Here is a 23,744-nt window from a genome sequence, read left to right on the forward strand (position 1 = left end):
TATTAAAAGGAAAATAACATACTTTGAATCTTTACTTAATGGGTGATTTGCATATATATTTATTTCCCTTTGAATATGTCTTAGAGGTCTTGCATACTGATTGTTCAATTGATGTACTATATATAATATATACATATTGCCCAATATTACAGAACTATTTCTACAGGGGCCAGATTTAACCCAAAATTTCTGGGTCCAGAGGCTATGTTCTTCATTATTGAAATAAACTGGGAAATCCATGTGATGCTTAAGTTTCTTTTATTATTATGCTAGTTGAAAAAAAAAGGTGGGTTTAAGTCAGATCCAAGAGCATAATGTGTGCCTGGAAGCTACCAAAATCCACAAAAATTTTTGCAATAGCCATTGTCCGAAGTGTTTTTCTTCATGAAAATAATATGCAACATATGATACTATTGGAATCTCATTGCTTACTAGTTAAAAGTAAAAGTCACTGTACACTGTATCCGAAGGAAAACGAAATAATATACATATTTCATTTAATATTTATGTAAGTATATTTATTAATGTTATAATGAACTAATGTTCACCTTGACCAATATTTAAGCTTTTTTCTTGGGTAGTTCTATCACACATTTCATACAATCCCAGAGGTGTTTAACTCTGACCTGGTATGTTTTCACAGTATTTTAATCCAGAAATAGTTTTATTTTACAGAAGTAGTAGAAATTAAAATGTTATCAAGAAAATAAAATTTCAGTGATAAGGTACATAGGCAAATTTCATAAAAGAAAAGTATATTTATACTGTTATTTACCAAAAAGAAACCATCAGAATTCATTGAGAAATAGACAAAGGACATTATTGCTAGGCTAGAAATCAAACATAAAATATTTTATCTGTGATGATTTGCAGCATTTTGATTTTGTAGTTACTCTTATAAAAGAGAATTTCTTGAGTGTTACAGAAAATGCCTAAATTTCTATTCAGCAATATTAAAGTTACTCAAATTGGAAAGTCTCAAAAAGAAAAATTGTCAAGCCAAAACCGGTTTGGCTCAGTGGATAGAGCGTCAGCCTGCGGACTGAAAGGTCCCAGGTTCGATTCCGGTCAAGGGCATGTAACTTGGTTGCGGGCACATCCCCAGTAGGAGGTGTGCAAGAGGCAGCTGATTGATGTTTCTCTCTCATCGATGTTTCTGACTATCTATCACTCTTCCTTCCTCTCTGTAAAAAATCAATAAAATATATTTAAAAAAAAAAAAAAGAAAAATTGTCAATTTGAAGTAGAAGGATAGTTATTTACCCTTCTTTGTGTTATTTTTCATTTCCTCGAGTACTTGTATTGTAGTCTCTCCTACCAACATTGCCCTTTACCAATTCTTATCAGTATTCTTTTCTCTAAGCAAGATTGACTGCAAGATATAAAGGATTTTTAGTTCAAGCAAAGGGATAATGAATGGTGTCCTTTTCTGTACCAGGAAGTATGCTCAAAATTTTGTTCTAGGAGAGAAATGTTCAAAAGTGTTGAACCATAGATAGTTTTAGAATATCCAACTTACAATACCCAGTAGGCAGTTGGATAGCTGGGTCTACATCTTATGAGAGAGATCTAGAACATCAGACTGAATTTTGTCATTCAAGTTAAGAACAAATGAGAGCCAATAAGGCATAATTGGGCTGCAGACAGATCCAGCACCAAATAGGAAATAGCATTGACATTGCCACCTAGAATATTGACTTAGTCAAAAAAGGCCAATGACTGCCAGCTGTGTGCACCTCAGTGAATCACTTAAGTTTTCTAAAATTCAATTACCTTGGGGGATGTTAAATTGGGGGAGGGGAAATGGAAGTATGATACCAACTTTGATTATTTATATAAACATATATATTCCTCTCAGGGTCAATTAAGATAATGTAAGTAAAATGACCTTGTAAACTACTAACTAAAGTTTACATTATACTTAAAGTGTTATACAACCAATAGATATTATTATAATCCTAATGCAATATAAATTATTGGCAAGTTTTTTTTTAATATATTTTTATTTATTTCAGAGAGGAAGGGAGAGGGAAAGATGGATGGAAACAGCAATAATGAAAGAGAATCATTGATTGGCTGCCTCCTGTATGCCACACACTGGGGATTGAGTCCACAACCCCAGCATGTGCTCCTGACCTGGAATAGAACCGTGACCTCCTGGTTCATGTGATGATGCTCAACTACTGAGCCATGCCAGCCGGTTGGCAAGTTTTGTTTGATTGCAAAAATACTGCAAATTTTATGAATTCACTGGGCAATGCATATTTATCTTTGTACTAGAGGCCCAGTGCACAAAATTTGTGCACGGGAAGAGAGTCCCCTCAGCTCAGCCTGCACTCTCTCCAATCTGGGACCCCTCAGGACCTCAGGCTCCTAACCGCCCACCTGCCTGCTGGCCTGATCCCCCTAATTGCTCTCCCTTGCTTGCCTGATCACCTCTAACCTCCTCTGCCTTGGCCCCTTCAACATATCTTTGTCCGAAAGGATGTCCAGAAGGTCGTCTGGAAGATGTTCAGTCTAATTAGCATATTACCCTTTTATTAGTATAGATGCCACCTTGTCCTAAAAATGCAGGTTGTTCCCAGGTTTTCCTATAGTGGAAGGGGAGCCTGCAGTAGCATCCTGGGTTCTGACCAGGGCTTATGTGCCTGTGCTTTATCTCAGCAGTTGCAATTCCTAGTAGAAGACTCTTGGATGTACCTTGAACATTTCTATTGAATTTGCCAAATCATCCTCCAAAAATGTTGAACCAATTTAAACTCCCACCAGTAACCATGCATGTGCCCTCCATCCCACTTTGATGCCAATATCATTGATTTCTCACTAGAAGCTTCCCTCCCATCAGCTGGGACTGCTTGGTACTTGAGCCAACCTCATTGTTCAGCTGGGGACTTGATTTCCCGAGATAGAATTATGGAGGAGGAAAAATAGTTTTCCTCTACCTTTCTGAGTTCTTAGTGGAGGCCCTTGTAGTGAAAGACAGATCACCAAGAGAAAAACAAAAGTTCATTAACATGTGTATCTCGTGTATATATGGGAGATCCCAGGGAAAAATCAGTAACTCCCCAAGGTGGCTTAGAATGCAGATTTAAATACTTTCTTCCTAGGGAAAGAGGATGGGAGATGTAGGCCTCTTAGAGGAGAGTAAATGATTTTTAGGAAAGATGGATGGGGGTTGGGGGAAATAGTTTGTAACAAAGTTTGGGTGTGATGTCAACTTCTACTCTCCTGTCCTGTGACAGGAGTCAGTCTTCTCTGCCTGATGACACTTCTCCCGTCCAGGGGACCTATGACATTTAAGCTCCTTTAGGGGGGTCCGATTTTTGGCAGATCAGGAGACTTCAGTGAAAGCCTCTGCCTGCATTTGCTGTTTTTCAAGCATCTGCAGCTCAAGATCATCAATATAACAACACAGCATATGTTGGGGTGGCATGTTCTCTGACCTTCAGAATAAACCCAAAAAAGCTTGTTTCCTCTCTTATATGATTTGCCACAGTAGCGTTATTCCCTGGAGACGGTATTCTGACCAGACCTTCCTGGGAGTGGTCATAACATACCCTGTGCTTGTAGAAAGGTGTGGGCCACATCACTAAATAAACCAGGGGCAGTTTTCTCATCTTGTGGAAAGGGAGATAAAGTTATGATAGTTTATCTCCCTTTCCACAGGTTTCTTGTGGGTTTGTGTCTCCACTGCCCCTTCCCCCCAGCAGCCCTAGCACCTCGGCTGCAGGGCTTGGGGCTGCTGGGTGCCCAGACTGCGGGTTTGTGTCTTCAATCTGGCCCCCAGCAGCCCCAGCGCCACAGTGGCAGGCCTTGGGGCTGCTGAATGCCAGGACCCTCTGCGGGTTTGTGTCTCCAGTCTGGCCTCCAGCAACTCCAGCATTGCCTGGCCACTATGGGCGTTGCCATCTTTGTTGGGTTAATTTGCATACTCACTCTTGATTGGTAGTGTAGCAGAGTGATGGTCATTTGCATGTTTCTCTTTTATTAGTGTAGATTCCCTGGAGAATGTCAAAATTATCTTTTCTTCTTGAAGTCCATGCCATTCACAGAATCTTAAAGTAGAAGTGGAACTTCAAGATTACATCATGCAAAAGCCTTAATTTTACATACACAGAGAACACAAATTTATTTTAGGTTATTGATATTCTTAGAATTCAAGTTTCCTAATTTTCAATGTAGTGCTAAAATTTACACAGTGAGAAATTAACCAGTTGCTTGGGAGGAGAGCCAGCTCTTCAGATCTTCAGAACATTCTCCTTTTCTAATCAATTGATTAAATTATCTCATAAAGTATTTTCTATGTCTTTGGAGATGACTATATATATATATATATATATATATATATATATATATGAGCTTTCCCACCCCAAACCTCACCTCCTAAAATCATTTCACAGCACAAAATGGCCAGCAAAGAATGAAAAAATGCAAAGCTTCCAGAATGACAGATTCTGAGCTAAAGGAGGGTGATGACTGGGTCAGATGCGTCCATTTATGGAGAAGCCCACTGTTTGCTGTCACAGGAAGAGGTCAATACTACAGTTTTATGGACCAGACGCTGATGTCAAAGATACCCTGAACATGTGATTGGCTGGAGCTGCTGGTTGGGAGGCAGACCACTTATTCCCTCAGTGCATCCTTCATTTGCTTATTTGTCATATTGCCTATGCTCCTCTAGTGCCTGAGATAACCAATGCATGGACTTTTAGGCAGAGGTGGTTATCCAAAAAGGTGAGGTCCAACCAGCCAGGCTCCTCGCATATGCAAGACTTGTCAGGGGACAATATCAGCTAGTTGTCCAAGATGGGGTGATAAAGGAGCAGCTCTTCCTCAAATATGGATAGTTTCAGGTACTTTTTCAGGTTGATTCAGACATAGAGGCTTGAGATATGATTGAGAAAAGGGAACTTCAATGCTTTCAATGTGTTATTGATATACCTGTGAGCTGCCTACAGTCCAGGAGTGATTAGTGGGCAATGCACGTTGTCAATTCATTCTGAGTCCAGGAGAAGCCAACACACATTGTGCTTGGTGATGGTAGGAATGCTGTGGAGGAAGCCAAAAGGGCTCATGTCAGAGGCCACCTCCTTGTTGTGGGTGTACAGAGTGCTTAATGGATGCCAGAGATCCCTAAACCCTTATTGGTGGCCCAGATCACACAGATCCTGTTGGGGTCAAGCATATCTTTCCTGCTCAGAACACTGTGGAATGTGATGGACTCATCAAACACAGTTCCCATGTAAATCTCATCTGTAATCACATGTAGGTTGTACCTCTTGGCAAATTCTAGGTATTCCTTCAGTGAGTCCCACGAGTAGATGTCTCCCAGAGGATTATAGTTAATGAACACAAGACCTTTGATCTTTCTTCCCTTAAGCCTAACCTCAAGCAGGGCTTTTTCCAACTTGTCCACAGTCAGCTGGAAGGGATGAGTGTTCACCTCAGTGATCTTACTGTCCAGATGGACATGAATCAGCTCAATTTTCACATACAGGCAGGAATAAAGGTGAAACCAGCACAGAACTGGGTGGGGGTCAGAAAGGCCTCACCTGGATCACACAGGACCATGGTCTAGGTGAAGAATACAAAGCAGCAGCCACTTAGAACAACCATATTTTTTAATCAAGCTGGGCAGATACCTTGCAGTAGTAGGCCAGGAATTTGAGCCACTTCTTCCCACAGGAATGCTTGTCCTCTCAACTCAGAATTTTGCAGAAGGACATCATCAATGTTGTTCATGTCACTCTGACTCAACCTTTCTTTAAAAATATTTTATTGATTTTTTTACAGAGAGGAAGGGAGAGGGATAGAGAGTTAAAAACATTGATGAGATAAAAACATGGATCAGCTGCCTCCTGCACACCCTCTACTGGGGATGTGCCCACAACCAATGTACATGCCGTTGACTGGAATCAAACCTGGAACCCCTCAGTCTGCAGGCCAACGCTCTATCCACTGAGCCAAACTGGTCAGAGCTTGACCCAACTTTTTATTATTTTTTAATATATATTTTTATTGACTTCAGAGAGGAAAGGAGAGGGAAGGAAAGAGATAAACATCAATGATGAGAGAGAATCATTAATCAGCTGCCTCCTGCATGCCCCACACTGGGGATTGAGCCCCCAACCCCAGCATTTGCCCTGACTTGGAATCAACCTCCTAGTTCATAGGTGGAGTCTCAACCACTGTGGCATGCTGGTTGGGCAGCCTTTTAGTCATCAAATCAATGCAGAGCTTGTTTCCACTGATACCAAGGTCAATGAAGCCCAAGGTCTTCTTGTCTCCATGGTATTTGTCTCCCTTGGTAGTTTGTGTAGACTAGCTGGAGTAGTATAAGGCAGAGATGTCAATCCCATGGTTGCACATGTCATGACCAATGAATGAAGCTTCCAAATCACTCAGTTAGTGACTTAGTCAGGCTGTCTGGATGATTGGGCCTGCTGCCCACCTCCAATATCACCTCTAGAGTCCAGAGAAAGGTGGTGGTGGGAGGGAGCAGTTGGAGCTCCAGGCTGCTTGTGGCCCCAGAGTATAAGAGATTGAACACTGTGGATGAGGATGGCTTCCTGCTCCCTGGTGGCCTGACTGTGCCTCTGCTTCTCCAGCACCAGGTCCTGCTGCAGGTGCCTGGTCTGCAGATGCATGATGTAGTCCTCTGTGGTCTGCTGCAAGTGCCAGATCAGCTCCATCAAATGGGTGTGGGGGCTCAGGTTTCTAAGGCCCCAGCCCCTCATCTGGCCACAGGGTTTGTGGAGGGTGACTCATACTCTGGGTCTCTGTTGTGGTCTCAACAGGCTGGATGGAACCTCATGTTTGTGTAAATTTGTTGTATTACAACACAGCTACACCTATGTTGCACATATATGCCGCCAGGTGTCGGGTTAGGTAAGCAACATATGTGGATGAGGAATGATGCCTTCCCTTAAATAGGTTATTTTCTAGTTGAAGTTTACAGTGGATATGAAATAACCATATGTATACAGCTCAAATTTAACTTCTCTATTTATTTGGATGTTTTTTGAATGAGTGAAAGCATAAATGAAAAATAATTGTGGAGATTTAATTGTTCTTAGGCTCATCAAGAACTGGCATATCAAGTTCTGCAATGAAATATCTATTGCAATTCCAGATATATCTCCTTGAGATCATCTGCAAAAATGTCTTTGTGTCTTTATTGAACTTGGATGTGACGTATGGATAGATGCTTAGGATTCGACAGATATGATTTTCCTGTTTTCTGAGATCTTAAGTAAAATACTATATTGAGTCCTACATTCTACAGTGACCAATCTATACAGATAAATTTCCTACATCAGAGAGAACCAACACTATATAAAATACAGCTTTATGAAGAAAAGATAATTGTGTGTATAAAGTAGAATAATTTGATTTGTGGCAGTTTTTATGCTGTTTTTGCATGGACTTATTAAAATTTAATATTTTTTGACTAATTTTTGGAATTTCATTTAAAACTAGGGTAATTGTAGCTGATTGTACAAAATATGGTGGAGAGAATTATTTAGTATTTGGAATAATTACTGAACAGCTGAAAACTGTGCCAAAATGTTACAATGAGAAGTAACTTCAATGTAGGTTTGGGTCATTAACTGAGGGTAGGCTGATGGAAAAGTACATTTTGCACTAAATTTCAAAAACATTTGGAGAGCATATAGGACAGCCAGTCCTTATTTATTTATTTATTTATTTATTTATTTATTTATTTATTTTTACTTCAGCAATGTGTTCCTGAAACAAACTTCAAATATCAAGATGAAATAAGTAAATTATTCTGTCCTTATAAAGATTAGGTTAATGTAAATGCATATTGTTATTTGCCCCATTTGCATTGATAAATTGTTTATTTCAGCTGATTTCTGCATGGTTTCAGCTACTAATAGAGACTTGAGTTCACAAATATTTACTGAGCTTATACTCTACACCTGGAACCCTTTCAGGCACATTCTTCTCAGCATTTTACCCAATGCTGGGAATTTAAAAGCAAGTACTTTACAGTTTATAAATTCAAGGAGCTAAGAGTCTCAGTGTGGCAAGGATTGAGCTGTCAGAAGTCAGGAAGTAGTGAGAGTTGAACTGAAAAGGCCCAGTGGGCAGTGTATAAAGAGCTCTGAATGCCAGATTCCTGAGTTTGGGCTATATTGGTCACATTATCAGATTTGTATTTTAGATAATTAGTATCTATTTTTTAGTCTGGCAAGCATTTTTCTTTTTTTGGCATCAGGGCTTCTATATTCTGATTTTTTTTTAAATTAATAGATAATAACACATTCCTCATTATAAGATGGTCATGAGTCTCAGAGATGGCCAATTCAAGCACAACTTCCTCCAGTCTTTCTAAGAAGACATCTAACAAATCAAGTATAGCTAATGCTTATTGATTATAATCAAGTGATAGGCTTTTTATATTAACCACAGTACCAAATTGATAGAAATTAGATGAGATTACCAACACGAGAGCAAACAGAAAGACCTTGAGATGTAAGCCAACAAAGGCATAAGCAAAACTGTAGCCTGGAGAGGTACCAACTGATACTGTCAGCTGTATGCTTGATTCTAGCCATGCTTCAGCCTTCTGAATTTTCAGCCATTTGGCCCAATATATTTCATTTGTTTGTTTAAATCAATTGGAGTTAGAGTTTTGCTATTTCAACAAAAATTATTGCAACTAATTAAAATAATCCTATGAAGAGAAATAATTACCAGTAAAATGGAATAGTGTAATTAAAAACAAACAAACAAGCACTTAATATGAGAGGACCTGAACTAGAAGAATAAAGAACATAAGAGCAGCCCTAGCCAGTTTGGCTCAGTGGATAGAGCATTGGCCTGCGGACTAAAGGGTCCCAGGTTCGATTCCGGCCAAGGGCTCATGCCTGGGTTGTGGGCTCCATATCCCCCAGTGAGGGACATGCAGGAGCCAGACAATCAATAATTCTCTCTCATCATTGATGTTTCTATCTCTCTAGCTCTCTCCCTTCCTCTCTGAAATCAATAAAACACATTAAAAAAGAAAATAAGAGCATTTGGATATAACAATAGAATAATAAAATGATTCATATATATGGAATCTAAAGAACAAAATAAATAAGCAAACATAATTGAAACAGACTCACAGACACAGAGAGAAGACTGGTGGTTGCCAGAGGGGAGGGTGTTTGGAGGACTGGGTGAAAGGGGTGAAGGGATTAAGAAGTACAAATTAGTAGTTACAAAAATTATCATGGAGATATAAAGTACAAAATAGGAAATGTAGTCATTAATATTGCTATAACTCTGTGTGGTGCCAGATGGGTACTGGAAATATCAGGGGAACCACTTTGCAAAGTATATAATTGTCTGTCCTCTATGCTGTACACCTGATACTAATACAAAATAATATTGAGAGCAAAACTATAAAAGAAATAAAAGAAATATACCACAAAAATAATACAGATTAAACAAAGTGAGGGTCAGTAAAAAAATTGCTGGATCTTGCATGTAAAACATTATCAACCTATTTTCAAAAATTATAAAATGCTGAGATTGCAATGGATTTTAGAAAGAATAGAGATTAAGAAAATAAGGCCAGTAAATACAATCATCTTTGTAAACTAAATTAGGCATGGAAAGGAAAGCAGGGTATATAGGGTGATGCCTAAAGAAAAGAATGTTAGAAAAGTTCATGTTAGGAGGGGAGTAAAGTAAATTTTACATGATTCTGGAGGAGGCAGAAAATTGCAGCCTTGGAAAGGATAGGGAGTAGTTTCTCCTGAGCCTGAAGGAAAGACAAAGTGAAAGTGAAAAGTGAAGACAAAGTGAAAGTGAAAAGTGAGAAAAGAAGAGAGCATGATTACTTTTACTTTTGTGAAGAAGAAGCTAAGGTGATGTGCTGGAAATAAGGCCACTGGGATTGGAGGGTTGATGTTCAAAGCAACAATAGTGGAGAACAGAAAAAGGCCTGGATAAGTTGATTATATATATATATATATATATATATATATATATATATATATATATACACACACACACACACACACTAGAGGCCTGGTGCACGAAATTCGTGCACAGGGAGGGGGTGTCCCTCAGCCCAGCCTGCACCCTCTCCAATCTGGGGCCCCTCGAGGGATGTCCAACTGCCCATTTAGGCCCCACATCCCTCTCACAATCCAGGACTGCTGGCTCCCAACTGCTCACCTACCTGCCTTCCTGATTGCCCCTAACCGCTTCTGCCTGCCAGCCTGATCACCCCCTAACCATTCCCCTGCCAGCCTGATTGATGTCTAACTGCTTCGCTACCAGCCTGTTTTTCCCCAACTTCCCTCCTCTGCTGCACTGGTCACCCCTAACTGCCCTCCCCTGCAGGCCTGATCACCCCCAACTGCCCTCCCTTGCAGGCCTGGTCACCCACAACTGCCCTCTACTGCCAGCCATCTTGTGGCAGCCATCTTGTGTCCACATGGGGGCAGCCATCTTTGACCACATGGGGCGGCCATCTTGTGTGTTGGAGTGATGGTCAATTTGCATATTACTATTTTATTAGATAGGATATATATATGTTTTTAATCCTCACCTGAAGACATTTTCCCATTGATTAATTTTAGAGAGAGTGAAAAGGAGGAGGAGAGACAGAGAGAAAAATCAATGTGAGAGGGACACATTGATTGGTTGCCTTCTGCATTTGCCCCTACCAGGGCTAGGGATCAAGCCCCAACCTATATATGTTCTTGACTGGAATCAAACCTGGGACCCTTCAGTCTGTGGGCTGATGCTTTATCTATCCACTGAGCCAAACCAGCTAGGGCTGAAATATATATATATATTTAAAATCCAGAGAAAACTAGAAACCTGTTTGTAATGGAGTCTTTCTGTGAATATTTTCCTTAATGCTGCTGAGCTACCTGGAGCTGGACCTGAGAAATGAAATGATTGAGAGTATCCAAGATTTATTTTAAACACATGGTTGTGGTAGAAAGTTATAATAGCAAATGAGTTATAGCTGAATACCTTGTGAAATGGAATTTCAAGGGGGCAGTACACTGGGAGAGCAGGTTCATTAAGGACAGGATCAGCTATAAGGATAATGAGAATAATTATCATCTCAAGGAGATTTTCCCCTTTTTCTTTTTCTTTTTTATTATATCCATATGATAAGATAGATGTTAGCTGAATTTATTATAGTAATCATTTCACAGTGTATGTAAATCTAACTATTATGCTGAATGCCTTAAACTTACACAGTGTTCTATGTTAATTATTTCTCCATAAAATTGAGAAAAAATCACAGGGAAGTAAAAAGGCTGTAACGCAACATCTAGTTTTTAAAAACTATATATCCTAGGTGATGACAAGTTTTCTATACACATTATAGGAAAACTCATATGGAATAGGGCTGAAATTTACTGTCATGATAGGGATTGTGTTCTGGAAATTAAGGTATTGAATGAGTTAAAAACATGGACATTATGAGATATTTTGAAAGCTGAAAAATAAAAGTTGAAGAAAATGATATGATATCAGGGACCTTTCAGAGATAGCATGCATTCACGAGAACGTGTATTAAAAAGAACTTTATTATATATTCACAATAATAAATAAAATTATAGACGAGTGATGCAGTCTCAAGTTTAAATGAAGAGTGTGCCATTATTTAATATTGTCTAGGACATAACTTCTGTAACTTTCATTCCCAGAGATCCTTGTTTCATTGATGAATCTAAGCAGTTTATTTTTACAGTTAAGTTTGTTTTAGTTCAATATTACTCTTTCTCAGTCTACCATGCTTAAATATTGTATTTTATATATTGGCAGTAGAGCATCTGAAAAAGAAGTAATAGTATTTTACCTTTCAAGAAAAGCAGTTGGTTTTATATTGCTTTGTGATATACACTTTCATAAATGACCTCCATGCATAGCATTTGGGAGAGACTGCATGTAGGAAAGGGGTTGGTTTAGAGATTATAAACAAAGCTGCATTAACACTAGACTGGAGTCACTTAGAGAGAAAAGGAAAGCATTAGATCAAGTTTAAATGGGCAACATTAATGAGAGTTATGGGCACACATCTCAAGACAAATACACCCCAAAGAATTTATAGAACACCTCTCATAATTGGAAAAAGACAGATTTTACAATTATCCTCAGGAAAGGCCACCAAAAGAATACAGTACATAGCTTAGTGTCAAGAGAAATGTATGAGACAATAGGGAGACTTCATTGAAATTAAAAGAAAGAAAAGAGAAGAAAACATGGACTGTGCAATAGAACAGAACTGCAAATAGGTCCTTTTATAAGATAATACACTGAAAACATGTAGATGCTGGACTGAAATTAAAATGGTATTTAACTGCTACTGAAAAACCAGTGGTAAGTAGCCGAGTAATATTCTATTATATACTAGAGGCCCGGTGCATGAAATTCATGCACGGGGGTGGGGGGTGCCCCTCAGCCCAGCCTGCACCCTCTCCAATCTGGGACCCCTTGAGGGATGTCTGACTTCCCATTTAGTCCCGATCTCAGTAGGATCAGGCCTAAACGGGCAGTCGGACATTTCTCTCACAATCCAGGACTGCTGGCTCCCAACTGCTCGCCTGCCTGCCTTCCTGATTGCCCCTAACCGCTTCTGCCTGCCAGCCTGATCACCCCCTAACCACTCCCCTGCCAGCCTGATTGATGCCTAACTGCTCCCCTGCCAGCCTGTTTGCCCCTAACTGCCCTCCCCTGTAGGCCTGGTCACCCCTAACTGCCCTCCCCTGCAGGCCTGGTCACCCCTAACTGCCCTCCCCTGCAGGCCTGGTACCCCCCCAACGGCTCTCCCCTGCAGGCCTGGGTCCCCCCAACTGCCCTTCCCTGAAGGTCCAGTCACCCCCAACTTCCCTCCTCTGCCAGCCTGGTCACCCTTAACTGCCCTCCCTTGCAGGCCTGGTCCCTCCCAACTGCCCTCCCCTGCTGGCCTGATCACCCACAACTGCCCTCCCTAACAGGCCTGGTTCCTCCCAACTGCCCTCCCCTGCTGGCCATCTTGTGGTGGCCATCTTGTGTCCACATGGGAACAGTCATCTTTGACCACATGGGGGAAACCATCTTGTGTGTTGGAGTGATGGTCAATTTGCATATTACTCTTTTATTAGCTAGAAGAATAGAGGCCTGGTGCATGGGTGGGGGCCAGCTGGTTTGCCATGAAGGGTGTCCCGGATCAGGGTGGGGGTTTCCTTGGGGCATGGGGCAGCCTGGGCGAGGGGCCTGTGGTGGTTTGCAGGCCGGCCATTGGTGACCCAAGTGGAGGCCCTGGTATCTAGGATTTATTTATCTTCTACAGTTGAAACTTTGTAGCCTTGAGTGGAGGCCTGGGCCTGCCAGGGTGTGCGGAAAGCTTGGCTTCCTCCATTGCCGGAGAAACCCAAGCCTCCTGCTCACTCCATGGCTGCAGCCATTTTTGTTGGGTAAATTTGCATACTCACTCCTGATTGGCTAGTGGGCGTGACTTGTGGGTGTAGCGGATTGATGGTTAATTTGCATATTCCTCTTTTATTAGATAAGACATGTACCACAGTTCTTTATCCAATCGCCTATTTTTTTTTTAAATATATTTTATTGAAATTTTACAGAGAGGAAGGGAGAGGGATAGAGAGCTAGAAACATCGATGAGAGAGAAACATCGATCAGCTGCCTCCTGCACACCTCCCACTGGGGATGTGCCCGCAACCAAGGTACATGCCCTTGACTGGAATCGAACCTGGGACCCTTCAGTCCGCAGGCCGACGCTCTATCCACTGAGCCAAACCGGTTTCGGCCAATCGCCTATTGATGGGCCTTTAGAATGCATCTTGGCTAGTCTATTATTTCTCAAATAAAAACCACAATAATTTAAGCATTCTAATCACATAAGTCAATCTATTAGAAATGTGGAAGCTATACTCTTTTGAATGAATTTTAAAGATTAGTCTTTACCTTTGTTTATTTAGAATTTGTTTAAAAATCATTAAAGCTTCTATATAATGCAGTGTTTAGCAATTTCAACTGTATAATCAGTTTTATTTTAAATATCTGCATATTTTGTGGAAGAAAATTATAAATCTCTAAAAGACCTAAAGTTTAGATGTCTTTTTAAAATTACAGGATATGCACCCTTGTATAATTCCTACCTACTTAGACATATTATATGTATAAATTTTTTTTAAGGCCACAAGAGTTACAAGCTAAGGATGTACCTCAAAAAATTAAGAACAGAGTTACCATATGACCCAGCAAACCCTCTTCTGCATATCTACCTTAAAATTTTGAAAACATTTATTCGCAATGATATACTCACCCCTATGTTCATTAAAGCATTGTTCATGGTAGCCAAGACATGGAAACAGCTGAACTGTCCTTCCAGAGATGATTGGATAAAGAACATGTACTTCTGTTCAATGGAATACTATTCAGCCATAAGAAAAAATTAAATAGTGCCATTTGTGACAACATGGATGGACCTTGAGAATACCATGCTAAGTGAACTAAGTCAGGAAATGTTAAGAACCATATGATTTCACTCATATGTGAGATGTAAAACTGGAAGTAACAAAAACAAACAAGGAAAACAAACAAAACCTCACAGACACAGACAACAGTATGGTGGTTACCAGAGGGAAGGGGGTGTGGTGACAGTAAAGGGTAAAGGGGGTCAATTTTATGGTGTCAGAAGATTATTTGCTTGGGTGGTGGGCACACAATGCAATATACAGATCATGTATCATAAAAATCTATACTTAAAACCTATATATTTTATTAAATGATATCACTCCCATATATTTAATTTAAAAATTAAATAGTAGTTGAACTTCCCTCTGGAGAAATGTATATACAAGCAATATTTATAGCCAAAAAAAAGGGCAGGGGGAGGAGGACAGGAAGGAAAATAGGAAAGAGCTAATACATTTTTCTTTGCTTCTGAACGCACAAGAATCCAGAGACATTAGAAATGACAGATTTTGATTGTCTGAAGAAGCAGAGAAAACAGGTTTATTTATAGTCAGAAGCCCCTTGCTGAGCCTTTGGGCCTATTTATAATCTGAAGTCATCTATATTTATAAAAGGCTAATATGCAAAGTGTCCCCTCGGGAGTTCGATGGGAGACTGGGAGTTCAATCGCTTACTATGATGTGCGCTGACCACTAGGGGGTGGCGTGGAGTGAAGGCAGGCCTCGGCCATCAGCTGGAAGGCCCTGATGGGCCCTGATCGCTGGTCAGGCTTAGGGACCCTACCCATGCACGAATTTCGTGCACCAGGCCTCTAGTATACTATAAAAGATGGAGACTTGTTTTATGCTTACACGCAATCTAAATTGTACAACATAAATTGGCTCAGTTACTAACTTGGACTAATGTCCTGAGAATCAGACACCATCACACCCAGTTTTATTAAAGAAAATTATTAGTAGTTTATACTAGGATTTTAGAAAAAGTGACACACACTTAAAAAGTGCAATTTTAATATCCCTTCTGCCACATGAGTGATTTTAAGTTACCCATGTATGAAAAACAACCTTAAGGGGAACCATTGATACTTATGCTGTGGCTATTGAAATTTTTCCTTTTAATTTTGCAGAATTTTTTGCATAATTGGCCTAAATTAGATGTAGATAAAAAGAAACTGATATAAAAAAAAATCTCCATTTAAAGAGAAACATGTGAAGAGAATGAAAAATAAATGTGATCAGAAAATTTCAGAGACGTTTCATTTTCCTAATACCAGGCCAAACAATACATGCTTCCATTTACTTGTTGAGTGCTTATAAGTGCTAATGCATTTAAATGAGCTTGGAGTTGTGTCCCTTGTGATACTGAGCATACTAAAGTGTTTATAGAGGTAAATTTGGGACTTCATAGTGAAGCTGTAATTTAGGTTAGTTGTTCTTTTCAGGTATGAGGCAATCAGGTTTTCTCTACAGTAAAAGAAATTTTAGATCTTGTCACTAATTATTATAAATACAGCTACATTCTTTCATAAGCATTGTAAAGATGGTTCTGGAAGAGAAAAAAAAAACTTGAAATAATAGCAGTAATTCAATATGCTTTCTATTAGCTAGATATAGTTTTAACTATCTAATTTGCCTAAATTATTTCTTGGTGTCCTTTTACATTGAAGATATAATCTTACCCTCGCCATTCCATTAACTGCCTATAATCTTTGGAATTGTTTACACTTTATCTAGTTTCCTTCTGGGCTGCCTTGCCAGCCCAGCCTACACATTCGGGACTGCTTCAGGCTTATTACTATGATGTAGGAAGTTATTAAAATATGTTAATTTACTTGACTGAGATAACTGTAAATTAAGCCCTTATAACTTTCTGCCTTCCAGGCTGTACACACTATATAATACCTGAAACAGGATATTATTCTACAATCTAATAGTTTTTCAGAAAAAAAAATATGGCTTTCTCTGTGACCATTTCCTTGCTGTTATAATTTAAGTAAAATCAGTGGTCGTTGATGTGTAGTGAATGCTTGTCCTAGGTCAGGCAGTCTCCTACACACTTTGCATGTTCTATGATTATCTGTGTCTTACACAAAGGGCTGAATGGGTGAATAACTTTTACATCATAGAATTAATCAGAGGCACAACCTGGAGTCCTCCCCAGATTTCCTGGCTCCAGGGTCAATGATCTGTGCTCCCATAACATATGGCCGTTTAACTGTTATGATAGGAAGAAAGAAGAGCAATCCTTCCACAATTTAAAAATTCAGTACCATTTTGTAAATATGATTTACAGATAGAAGCTTTGATTTACTCCTTTGGGAAATGAGGAATGAATGGGAGCAATTTTTCAGAAGTTAGGGAACTCGATTGGTTTTTAGTTTCAGAGAGCAAACTCTGCTGGGCTGAAGAGAAAAAGGTGGGAAACTATCTTTACCTTGGCACACGTGATCCTATATTTCTATTCCCCCAATTCCCACTTTACCCCCTCCTCTCTCAGTCTCAGTACTCCCCTCATTAAAATATTTATGTTCCCCAAGACATCAGGATCCTGCTCAACCTTGGAGCCTCTGCACAGGATGTTCCTCCTGCTCTCTCTGTAGCTCACCCCAGTTTTCTTGGCTGTATGTCTTAAAAGGAATTTCCTCTGATATTGCTTTAACTGACAAAGTTATGTTAGGGATCCCACTTACTGCACAAAATTCTATTGAACAGACAGTGCACCCAATGAATTTTAACTTGCTTATTTATCGGCTCCTAGAAGGGCACTAGGTATCTCTTATTTATTCAACTCCAGCGTGAAGGCTGACTTCTCTTCCTCCTATTTTTCCAGGGTCTTAGCCTCCCTGAGCAGGATGAGGTTTGGTGAGGGTACTGCTTGTCCCTCTGAGCTCTGGGGAAGGAGCCAGTGGTGGGAATTTTAATGGGTGGCTGAACATGGCTGTCTCACAACCAGAAATTCCCCTGCTCCAGCACTGAAGCAGGGCCCATGACACCCCTGCTGTGGCAGGCATTGCAATTGGAGTTTAAGTTTCTAAATCATGGAGAAGGGAGTGGTCCCCAGAACAGTAAGTGGAATGGGGGCTTTGGAGGATGCTGAGAAGTGATTGCCAAAATGTGAAGAAGTCATTTGCAAAGCCACACAGACACACACTAGCTGAACATCAGTTCTGCTTATATCCCCAGTTCAGAGTGCACAAGAGGCAATCCGCTCACATTTATGGAAGAATAGGAAAGAAGAGAAGGAGGGAGGGAGACAGGGATGGATGGTAGGAAATATTTTACCAAATTTCAGGAAATAAATAAAGAAAAAGTGCCTGTGTCACATGCTGAAGCACAAGGGCCATACCGCAAACAGGCCAGGGCTCTCAAATTCTGCATCTGATTTCCTTTTAACTCTCGGCCCCTGGTAGAGCTTGCCAGTAATTGAATATTTATTCATATATAGCTATGCGTGTGTGTGTTTTCAGAATTTCATAACAGGAACCAATCTTTTAATTTTTTTAAATTTTTTATTGATTTCAGAGATGGAGAGAGAGAGATAGAAACATCAATGATGAGAGAGAATCATTGACCAGCTGCCTCCTGCATACCCTAGACTGGGGATTGAGCCACAAATGGGAATTGAAATGTAACCTCCTGGTTTATAGGTCAAAGCTCAACCTCTGAGCCACACCAACTGGGCAGGAAACAACCATTTGGTGTAATTTTTCATAAAACAAAACTTAAAATGAAATCTGCATTGGGTTCTTATCTCTGTAGTTGCGAACATCCTCTTTACATATTAGGGCTCTGAGGAATCCTTGGGTATTGGAACATTAATCTTAGACAAATGTACACTGACTCTAAGAATTATTTTCCTGAGCAGAGGCTGGGAAACTCACCATCTGGAACCCTGACTGTATCTAATGGCCTGTGTGCAAGTTGAAGGGCATGGGTAGGTCCAGAGAGTCTCATGAAGGCAAAATTAGGAAGTTAAGAGATAGGTTCTTTCAATGCAAAATGAAAGATTGGAAACACACAGAATAGAATAAACTGATGACATGGAATTTGAGATAAACAGAATATCAATACCAATTAATTAGTTTATGAAATAATAAAAGGAACCTACTGTGTGTTGAAGGCAATCCTATATAATAAAAGGCTAATAAGCAAATAGACCAAACGGCAAAACAACCGGTCGCTATGACACACACTGACCACCAGGGGGCAGACTCTCAATGCAGGAGCTGCCCCTTGGTGGTCAGTGCGCTCCCACAGGGGGAGCGCTGCTCAGCCAGAAGCCCTGAACTGGGCTCACAGCTGGTGAGCGCAGCAGCGGTGGCAGGATCCTCTCCCGCCTCTGTGGCAGTGCTAAGGATGTCTGACTGCTGGCTTAGGCCCGTTCCCTGCAGTTTTAAATATTGCTTAAATTCCAATATAGTATATTACAAATTAAACACATAGAAAATATCATCAAAATATTTTTAAAATGAAATAAAATCCTTCAATTAAACTTAACCCACAATATTTGTTTTAATTATAATAGCCCATACAGAAAGAGACAATCATCATGATCGTCATAATAATTTAAGGAAATTTGTTATTAAACAAAACAAAACAAAAAAGCAGAAGAGAGCTCTCTGGTTGAGCCAGAACCACTGTGATGGCAAGTGTAGGATACTGTCTATTACCTAAGGTTAGAATAGGAGTCAGTATTACAAAAATGGATTTTAGGAAAAAGATGAGAAAGCTTTACAATGTAGTTAATCTTTTTAATTAACATTTCTGCTTTATTGATATAATTTTCTCTTCCAGGAAACTTAATTCCTACCTACACGGTTTTCTATGAGATTAAGTAGAAAGGATGAATTAAGACACTTTACTTGTGACCTCTGTCCTTGACTTTGCCTTCCCTCTGTGAAGGATCTATGGGGATGGGGGAGGGATAGTCAGTCTCCAAGCTTCTTTGTGCTTCTAAGGAGGTAACCAGAGGAAGGAGGAAAGGTAGAGCTTCTCAGGCTTTATCAAATTTTATTCCACAGGAAGACCCCAGTAAAAGTGCCCTCTGCACGTCACGGAGAACCAGCGCTGCTCAGGACCATTCCCTGTGACCGACACTTGGCTGGGGAGCTGGTGTCTTCGTAAGGGCAACTCTATTTCAGGGGCTTAGGGGGCCAGTAGTGTGCCTCAAAGCATGTATTGATCCTCCACAGCCCAGCACAGCAAGTTCATGCTGTGGATTTCTGGAGATGAGATATAATCCCCAGATTCAAGGAGCTTATCTAACACTTTGTTCATCAAAGAGCTTAGGGAATAAACATGAACATTTGAAGAAAAAATAAATAGCAAGCTATATCGCACACATAGTGCAAGATACTTAGTCCAGTCAGATAAAATCATAGCCTTTTTACCACTAAAATGGCCCTGAGTGATTGACAGCGAAATGTTAAGTTTTAGAAAGTCCATTTGAGTTAATACACACTAGTCAAAAATGATTCTGGTTGTTACTTCATGACTGTTTTCTTTCTCCTTTACACACTTATTCTACCTTTGTAGATCTCAGCAGTTCAATTTTAAATACTCCACAACTTTAATGCAATTAATTTATTTAACTGGGGTAAATCTCCTTGGAAAATGAATTTACAACATTCACATTTTACCTTGAAACACCCAGGACTCCTGACCCAGGAGGTCTTTGAGACCTGGAAACTGGATTTAAAAACAACAACAACAACAACAAAAACATCTAGAAATATAAAGCCACACCCACAAGTCTTTAGGTATATAAATGCACTGACTAATAAGAGGAGGATGTTGCAAAATTTATTTAAATAAATTTCTGAAGACAACTGTATGTTTTGTGTTAGAAGACTAATAAAAGAGCTTTCTGTGGCTCCTATAGGAATATCTAGCTCTAATTTTCACCCATACTGCATATTTAAAGAACTTCTTACATCAGCACAATAAGGCATTTCATGAATCTTGGAGAGGGACATTTTGCATTGACACAAAGTGAACATTACAATTTTATGTTCTCTTTTTAATTACTTTTTTAAAAATACAAAGCATTTCAGTTTTCAAAACAGTGTGGAATCACTCGAGGATGACGTAATATAGATTGATGCCTGCTCACACTCCTGGGATGTAAAACAGGTGCCTCACCTGCTGTGTCTCTGATAGATGAATGAGGAGGACATGTAGGTCTGTTTCTGGATTTATCTAACGGTCAATTTAGAGCAGCCAATAAAATGTAGGATTCTTTCTTAATCTAGCTTTATTCTTCAGAATTTATTTAGAATCAGAAATTGAGGAAGGAAATTCCGAGATTTAGCCCTCACACATCAATTGATTAAAAAAAAAAGATGTATGTCTTTTTTCTACATATCAATATTTAAAAGGAATTGATGTTAACCTGAGACTTCTACAAATCCAATATAACAAGCCTTGCTTTTGACACCATTTTAAAATGAGTTGAGAGAGGATTTGAAAACCTTGTTACCCTGTAAAAAATAATTTAATCCTCAGGGAAAAGAATTAGAGGAAAAAGGATCTCTGCATGCAAAATTACATCCCACCAAATTCTTTTGTGCAAGAAATAAAATGTGTGAGGTTTTCTCGTTGTATTTAAGTAATGAGGAGAGACAGTACCTTTCATTTAATGGCTTAATAGTGGTATATTTCTGACAAATAAATTTTCAAGGAATAAAAACATTGTTCCACTAGGTTTTTTAGTATTACATGTTAAAGAAAAAAGGCCCTTTATCTCAACATATATACCAGCACCTATCACCAATTTGATTTCGTTCTGTAAGTTAGAATTGAAGGGCTTGATAGGATAATATGTGACATTTCCTTGCAGTAGTGCCTCTGAGAGATGTCATATTTAAGTTATTAGAGCCTCGGGTGTTTATTATTATTTACTCTATGTTACTAGGACCCAGTGTGCTCTTAACATTGAATCTTCCCCTTTAATTTATTTAAAAATATTTCTCTTAAGAGCTTTTATATAACTTTCTGTTGCCTACCTCACCTAGGAATTATTGAATTTGAGTGCAGACTTATTTACTATTTAACACATAAAATAAAATGGCATGTTAGAATGGAGGGGGCTTGACTTCATTTCTTAAAGGTATTTGAAGCAACTCTAGCTGAAGTCTAAGGATGAGGAAGTTTCAAGTGGGGACAGAGTTAGTTAGTATCTGTTTTGATCTTCATGTTTACTCTACATACTTACTGTCCCAAATGCTCACATCTGTATTTTAAAGAATCATATAACTCTTTCATGCAACTTGACATACAATTGACATCTTGGGTCTCAAATAAATTCAGTAAGTTCTTAAAGAAATGCATAAAGGAAGATTAAAGTGAAAAGTATTTTTATTGTACGCCTTTAATCTTATGCTGACTCTGACAATAAAATCTCATTATTATAGGTTTTTAGCTTTCTGAAGTTCTAAAAGAATTTTAAAATTATCAATTTATTAGGGTGACATTGTTTAATAAAATTATATAGGTTTTAAGTATATAATTCTATGATACATCATCTGTACATTGAGTCATGTGATCACCACCCACTTCAAGTCTCCTTCCATCACCATGGATCCCCTCTTTACCCTCTTCTACCTCCCCCACTTCCATTTTACATATAAAAGGAACTATATTGGGTTCAAAGAGCCATTAGAATCTAAATTACAATTCATTTTTTCCAATGCCTTAGTAATAAGTTAATCCTTCTACATTATACTTCCACATTTACATAGGATATTATATAGAAATAAAGTGTGTTGAAAAATGGTGTATGTTGCAAACACAAAGGTAAGCAGTGATAGTTTACCTGGGTTTAGGAATGGGTTATTATTATTAAGGTAAGTTTAACACAGATACACAGTGGGATTAATGAAGGCAAGAATAAGTTCAAATATGACATAGGACAATGAGTGTCAAGAAATGTGCTTAACAACATGTACAGTTAGCATTAAAACCTTTATTTTTCATTATTACAGCATGTTATTATAAATACCAGAAATTGCATTTTAAAAATACACTTAGGTCATAGGGCCCAGTAGTGTGCCTCAAAGCATGGAGGATGTGACAAAAGTAGGATTACAGTTGTTCATATTAAATTTAATGCAATGATTAATACATAAATAGTAATACAATAATAAACTCTGCTTTAAGACTGTTGAGGGATTGAGCTCGCAACCCGGGCATGTGCCCTGACTGGCCATTGAACTGTGACCTCCTGGTTCATAGGTCGATGCTCAACCACTGAACCAAGCTGGCCAGGCACTTCTGTGTTTTTTGTACTCACAACTGTAAACCTACTTTTGTCCTACCCTGTATTCTGGAAACTTCCATTTATGTAAAATCCCCACCAGGTTAAAAAGTAGGATAAAAATTTTCTTCCAAATCCCTGAGGTTAAAAAAAAAAAAAAAAAAAAGATTATGGATTGATTATCTTTTTAGAACACTAGCTCTGACTTTAATCAGAATTAGTTTGCTTAAGTTACATAATTTTAATTATCTTAAATTAAATTATAATAAATTACAATTATATATTAGATTAAAACATTCACCATTGAGCTGATGGAGAGGAAATTGGATATTTGAGTAATAAGGATTGTGCCTATGTGTAGGTAAAAACAAGTTTTCCTGTCTGAGTAGTATTTGTCTAAGGTACCTATAACGTTTATACAACTTAGCTGATTGTAACACATTCTATTTGAATGTTGACTGTATGCAAATATGGCAGCTTTTACTAAAGTTACTTTGAAGCTTAAAAAGGTTATAAAAATATTGACAAATTTCATTGTTCAAATTCTTTTTTAACCAAAACTGCCTAGGAATTGTGTCCCAGTAGAATATATGGGGCGATATTCAAGGTGTCCCTTGAGATAAACTTAACCGTGCAGGTGTTTGGACATTAAGTACTTGCTAGCGAAGAGACTACTCTAAGCAAGCAGGACCGAGGGTAGGCATTATCATTTGACCTTATATTAATACTAGTAGCCCTGCGCAGGAATCCGTGCATCAGTAACTGGCCAGTAGCTCGCTGCTGCCCTCCAGTAGCTCTCCGGCCGCTGCCCCCTCCCCCTGCCCCCCCTCATAGCTTGGTGCCCTGCCCCCTCCTGTAGCTCTCTGCCACCCGCTTGTGGCTCGATGCCCCACCCTCCTGCTGATCCGTGATGTGGTCGTTACAAGGTCAGTTGTTAAGCCTCAAGGTGTAACAGATAATTAGCATATTCCTCTCTTATTATATTGGATAGTTAAGACTGCCAGAGTAATTACGCCACACAAAAATATGCA

The 23,744-nt window shown here is 39.2% G+C and overlaps 1 protein-coding gene and 1 pseudogene across 2 annotated transcripts in view; one reads left to right on the forward strand and one right to left on the reverse strand.

Moving 5' to 3' along the window:
• CDH12 (cadherin 12) overlaps positions 1–23,744 on the forward strand; it is a 758,008-nt gene that overhangs the window by 189,519 nt on the left and 544,745 nt on the right. The gene's annotated exons all lie outside the window — the stretch shown is intronic.
• LOC308252783 (putative inactive 1-aminocyclopropane-1-carboxylate synthase-like protein 2) lies at positions 5,114–6,692 on the reverse strand (annotated as a pseudogene). The gene is made up of 2 exons: positions 6,452–6,692; positions 5,114–5,762 (listed from the first exon to the last, which is right to left on the reverse strand). The product of its transcript is annotated as a putative inactive 1-aminocyclopropane-1-carboxylate synthase-like protein 2 (transcript).

This window comes from Plecotus auritus, assembly GCF_963455305.1.
Source record: "Plecotus auritus genome assembly, chromosome: 7".
NCBI lineage: Eukaryota > Metazoa > Chordata > Mammalia > Chiroptera > Vespertilionidae > Plecotus > Plecotus auritus.